Consider the following 6363-nt stretch of genomic DNA (forward strand, 5'->3'; position numbering starts at 1 on the left):
CCAGTCACTACATCCATGACAGCACGAGTCCTTTTGTATTGCTAAGAAAATATCTATGCTGCTTTAAGAAAAGAGGAGGGTAACTCCAATGCAGATTACTGTTTTTGTCAGGCTAAATTCTGCTCTGATTTACTCCCTGGCAGCCCCACTGAGTGCAGTGGGGTTGCAGGGAGTGTAAGCATCGGAGCCTGTACCACTCATATCAATGGGAACTTTACAATAGGGGTAGACTCAGACCCAAAGTCACAGCAGAATTCAGCCTTCAAAGGTTTACAAATAATATTTCCTAATTAGCATAACTGAATCCAAAATAATGTATGGCTCCTTCCTTTTTGTGACAGAGTCATATGAATAAGAGATAGACAAGGCCTCTCAGACCGTCCAGTGCTGCTTAGTGTCAGACAGAAGCTATGAACCCACAGCTCCAGGGGTCATAGCAGGGTATAATGCACATCAATCCCCTCTCAGTTCCAGTTTAGGACACAGGCAGGTACCATGAGTTGGTTCATCTGTTTGAACTTATACACAGATAGGGACACACTAGTAATAAACTGACAGTTGAGTTAATTAGTTTCACCAGCCAGGAGAGAAAGATTACTACTCATACTACTATTATTATTTATTTTTAATTATTTTTGTTTGGTCAGACAGTTCAAATACAAACGTCTCAAATTCTAAAGACATAATTTGTCTGAGATGAAACACCCTCCCTATTTCCCCCAGCCTATCTCCTACTTCAGATGTAAATTTAATTTGTGTCTTGCGTTTATTAACTTTTATATAATCATTCTCTGCTATTGTTGGTTTGTCTGTGTGTGCCTACTGTAAGCTATCAGGGGCAGAATGTATTATAGGTTTGTACCACATCTAGCAAAATAGGGCCGAAGAGGATTGTGGTCTGTAGCCCATAGCACTAGTTTACGTTTGAAAACAGGCTCTGCCTACCACTAACAGATCTTTAAGCACACTACTGCAATATAAACATTAAAAGATAATAATTATAACAACGACAACAACAATCAGGATACGAGATGGAGCAATGAAAAAAATGAGAGCACAACCTTGTGTTCTAAATGTTAAAAATTCCACCCCCTAAATCACTCTCAGTCCAGCAGAGATGAATTTAGCATAAAAACACATCTTTTTCTGGCTGACAACACAAATCACTGTCGGCTAAACAAGAATTGCATTGTGGGACACTCCTGCACATCTCATCACCTACTATACAGTGTATGTATCAGGGGCCATATATATATACATAATATATCGACATTTGTTCCAAGAGGTTATGGGGCTATTACAGGAGTGGGTGGGTGAGGTTCTGTGGTCTGCAATGTGCATGAGGTCCGACTAGATGATCATGATGGTCCTTTCTCGCCTTAAAGTCTATGAGTCTATGAGAATTCAAGGATTTACAGGGTGTTATAATAACCATTAAACAAGAGGACTGTACTTCCCATTTATTATTTTGTATATATCTATATTAATCTCCCTGACTAGTAATACGGGGAAGATCTTGTAAAAAATGTAAACAAATCCAAACCCTTTTAAACTAATGTTCAATATTTTAAATTATTAATAGTACTTTTTACACTTCCTTTTTATTGATTTTCTAGGCCTCTTCCCCCCCACCCCGGCATATAAAAACAAAAGTAAATGGAGAGGTGTCAGATGTGTGACCTTCACTAATTTATTGAAACAAAAAGCTACAGGGCAGGGTGCAGTTGCAGTTCTCACTCAAGACTCACTCCTGTTTTCATTGCTGTCAATAGAAAAACTTCCTTTGACATCAACAGCAGGCCTTGGGTAGTCCCACAGAAGTCAGTGTGTCTATTGACATAAATAATGGGTTTCAGCATTGTGAAATTGCCTGTATCACTCGTTAACAGCTATGTTATAACTGCTGTGGTCACACAGTTAGTTTGTGGTCTGAAGATGGAAACATTACCGCTTATGTTTTTCTACATGGCAAGTTTCAGTGATCTTGCAATCAACCGGTGGATTAGTCTCCCCCTTCCTAGGGCAAGTTGCAAGATAAACTTTGGTCAGTGCATTATACTATGCCCTTTGTAATGAAATAACATAAGATAATATGTGTTTGGTGGGGATTTAAATTCCTGAGCTGATTAAAAGGAGCTGTTAAGACTTGCACAGTTTAAAAATGTCCTAGTAACGATACTTAGGGCACTTTGTAAATGGCGTGTTCTGATGGATAATTTTATACAAACTAATGCTTCAAAAAAAAAAGATAGGTATCTATAAGGTCAGACATGTAATTGACTTGGGATTTGTTTTAAGGGTCAGAGTAGGGGACTGGGATTCAGGAATCTTGAGTTCTTCCAGTTGTACCACTGACTTACTCTGCAACCTGAACCATATTGCTTAACCTCTCCATGTCTCCGTTTTCACAAATGTAAAATGAGTGTAATGAAATGTCCCCTACCACAAAGGAGATCGTGAGGCTTAACTAATTAATACTTCTAAAGTGTTTTGAGGTCCTCTGATAAAATGTGCTATGATAGTGCAAATTATTAATATTATAAGAAAGAGGTCCCGACTTCTACAGCTATGCTGTGCTATCAAACATACTTTAGAGCAGGGGTTCTCAAACTGGGGGTCAGGACCCCTCAGGGAGTTGGGAGGCTATTACATGGAGGGTCGCGAGCTGGCAGCCTCCACCCCAAATCCCGCTTTGCAGCCAGCATTTATAATGGTGTTAAATATATTAAAAAGTGTTTTTAATTTATAAGGGAGGGGGGTCGCACTCAGAGGCTTGCTGTGTGAAAGGGGTCACCAGTACAAAAGTTCGAGAACCACTGCCTTAGAGACTGTAATATAGCCAACCGTCCACATCATCCCTATTTTGTAGCAAAATATTTTTCCATTTTGCATTCCAGTGCATTTCAATCAGTGGAGTTAAATAGGATGTCTTATTTCCCCCCCACACTCCATGCTACTATTAATAACTTTTAAATGTTTGCAGGCATGACTTTGCTTTCAAAGATGAAATGTAACAACTCTCAGTGCACCATAATCTGAGCATGGGCACTCATAAAACATTCATGGCCAATTTTTTAAAAAGTGACAAATGATTTTGGATGCTTCTTTTGGTGCTCATTTGAGTCATCTTTAAGGTGGATGCTCAGCACTGTTTGAGAACAGGATCCCCTTAAAGCAGTGGTCCCCAAACTGGGGGGTACATTCCCCTAGGGGGGTGTACAGGAGGGGGTGTGGTGCGGTCTGGGTCAGCCCCCATGGAAGCAGGGATGGAGCATCATCCAGCCCCGCTCCGCTCTCAGCCACAACTCTGCCCTCATTCCCTCTCTGCCCAGGCCAGCTCCACATGTAGCCCCAGCTCCTCCCTCATCCCCAGTTCTGCCCCCAGCTCCATCTTCAGCCTAAGCTCCTCTGCTGATCCAACTGTGCAGTAATGGAGGGGGGTGCGGTCAGATTCCATTACTGGTAACAGGGTGCAACAGAAAAAGTTTGGGCACCACTGCTTTAAAGTGTCTCAAGCAGCCAAAAAACAGAACGGCCAGGAGAGCACTGGTGTTAGAACTAGCAATACAGAGTATTCACACTTGACGTAGTTTTGGGTGCAGTTTTGCCCCTCGTCCACATATATACTACACCATCACACTGTTCCCTGCTTCCTGGATACCTACTTCCCATTTCTCAGCACAGCTTCCTGAAGCAGTGATTTGTGGGAGACTTTGAAAGGCCCTGCTAAGAGCCCAGAGGAAGTGTCAAGAGTAGTGGTCAAACTCTCATCAATCTCTCGGAATCGCCCATAAATTCCCAGGAAGTGGTGATATTTTCAAGTCCTGTTCTCAAAGTGGAGGCCAGGCTGAGCACTCAGGCCTTGCTTTTTGCTCAGAAAGTTTACTGGGACTTTTGAAAAGCAGTTATGAGGTGGCTGCAGTGTTGCATGTTTTAGTCCAAGTACCTGTGGAGTCAGAAACCAAGGGCAGCAGTTCACAGAGTTATTTTCGAAACAGTCTCATAACTCACATCGCTTTGGGAATATGTAGATCTGTGTGGAACTTGAGCAGGATGTTCACTGTGGGTAAAGCACTGGGTCTGAATCAGACTGAAAAGACAGTTGTTCTCAAGATCTAGGAAAAACACCAGTGGCTGCATATCATCAGAAGGAATAAAATGAAGAGACTTTCCTGTACATCTCTGTTGAACTAGCCTCAACACTGCAGAACTATGAGGAGAGCTCTATTTTCCATGGAAAGGAAAATGGAGATTGATTCTTGGGAGCTAGCTACTCCAGAGAGTTAATGGATAGTCGAGCACCAGTTTGGGTTTGGGAAGACCATGGTGAGTTCTGTTGTCATGGAGATCTTAATGGTGCTACACTGACAGGTTGCCAATGTGGTAGCAATCACTGAAGGATTTAAACAATTGCAGTTCCAAAACTCTGCTGCAGATATTGATGTCACTATTCTGTGCCACCGACAGGATCAGGAGTACATGAACGGAACGGGGGACTAAGCAGTGGTGATGCAAGTCTCAGTGGATCGTCACAATAGGCTTCTCACTGGTAACAAAGAAAAGCACATCACACTAGAATTTTAAAAAATTCTAAATTTTTCTAGACTGTTCAAAGAACTGTCTTCCCACAGATCAACACTGGCCTTAATGGTGTGTCTATTCCCATTTTTGGGAGACCCATTTTTGCTCATGAAAGCTCATGAAAGCACTCACAGATTCCACAAACCAAAAAAAAAAAAAATGCTGCTGTTGGGAGTCTGAAAGCAAGGTGAGATGAAAGTTTAGTGACTAAAGTAGCAGTTACAATACCTGTATGTTGCATTTGTTATAATAAATCTGTAAGTAAAGGTGACATCTTCAATATACAGTGGAACGAGGAAGCAGTGAGGTGTGTGGCAACTTATGCACAGACACACACAAAATGTTTTCCTCCTTACACTAACTACTATAACCGTCTCCACTCTATTGTACTGGATTGCAAGTCTCTTTAACTATTTCATGGCACTTCTTGTCAGTCTGAGTGTTGCTTATCTCAGCTAGACACATGGACCCCCATTCATAGGCCAGTATGTTGCAAATGGTTCAGTTCTGCTTGATCTGGATTTCGTTACTACCCTAGGCAGTGACCAGTGCTCCCACGCAGCTTCTGACCACCTCGCAGCATGCTCATCGATAGCATCTTCTGAGACAAGCTAGCGATCGGAATAGAACCAAGGAGACCCATGTTGAAGACCCTGATGCTGGCAAAATAAGTATCATGGTGTGTTCAATGCTATGTGTACAGGTAAGTGGCTCTGGCATCTCAATGTTTGTCAGAAACCAAAGCAGACAGGAGACCTAACCAATGACCAGTGCATTATGGCACAGCAGTATTTATACTATTTCCACAGTAGGGACTATTTCCCTAGTGGGTCCCATCCCAGACGACCACGTGCTGGTTAAGTTTGGCACAGAGGAGAACTGTGGTAGTTGGCCTTGCTCAAAACCACACCAGTCCAAATGGGTGTGTAATTGCCTGGGCACGGCTAGGTGCATTGCTGCATGCAGGTGTGTCCCAGGCTGCCCATCTCCCACTCTGTTCCCAACTGCTGACCCTATTCCTACTCTTCCCTTGTTGCCCTAATCCCACACTCCCTATCCTGCTCCTCTCTCCTCCCCTCCTCCAGCCCCTCTGCTGCCAGGCCTTCCTTCCCCTGCTTTCCCCCTCCCTCTGCTGGCCTGCCCCCTCTACTCACTGCTGCCCTGCACTCCTGCTGCCTCACCATCCTGCCCCTGCTCCCTCCAACCCACTACTGACCTTCCTTCCTACTCCTGCTCCCTCCAACCCACCGCACCCCCCCTGCTGCCCTGCCCCTGCTCCCTCCAACCCACTGCTGCCCTGACCTCCTACCCCTGCTCCCTCCAACCCACTGCACCTGCCCTGCCACCCTACCCCTGCTCCCTCCAACCCACTGCTGCCCTGCCACCCTACCCCTGCTCCCTCCAACCCACTGCTGCCCTGCCACCCTACCCCTGCTCCCTCCAACCCACTGCTGCCCTGACCTCCTACCCCTGCTCCCTCCAACCCACTGCTGCCCTGCCACCCTACCCCTGCTCCCTCCAACCCACTGCTGCCCTGCCACCCTACCCCTGCTCCCTCCAACCCACTGCTGCCCTGCCACCCTACCCCTGCTCCCTCCAACCCACTGCTGCCCCTGCCACTGCTCCCTCCAACCCACTGCTGCCCTGCCACTCTACCCCTGCTCCCTCCAACCCACTGCACCTGCCGTGCGCCTGCTCCCTCCAACCCACTGCACCCCCTTGCTGCCCTGCCCTTGCTACCACTGCTGCCCCGCCCCCCGCGGCCACGCCCTCTTCTTTCCG

Source organism: Mauremys mutica, chromosome 3 (assembly GCF_020497125.1).
Source record: "Mauremys mutica isolate MM-2020 ecotype Southern chromosome 3, ASM2049712v1, whole genome shotgun sequence".
Classification (NCBI taxonomy): domain Eukaryota; kingdom Metazoa; phylum Chordata; order Testudines; family Geoemydidae; genus Mauremys; species Mauremys mutica.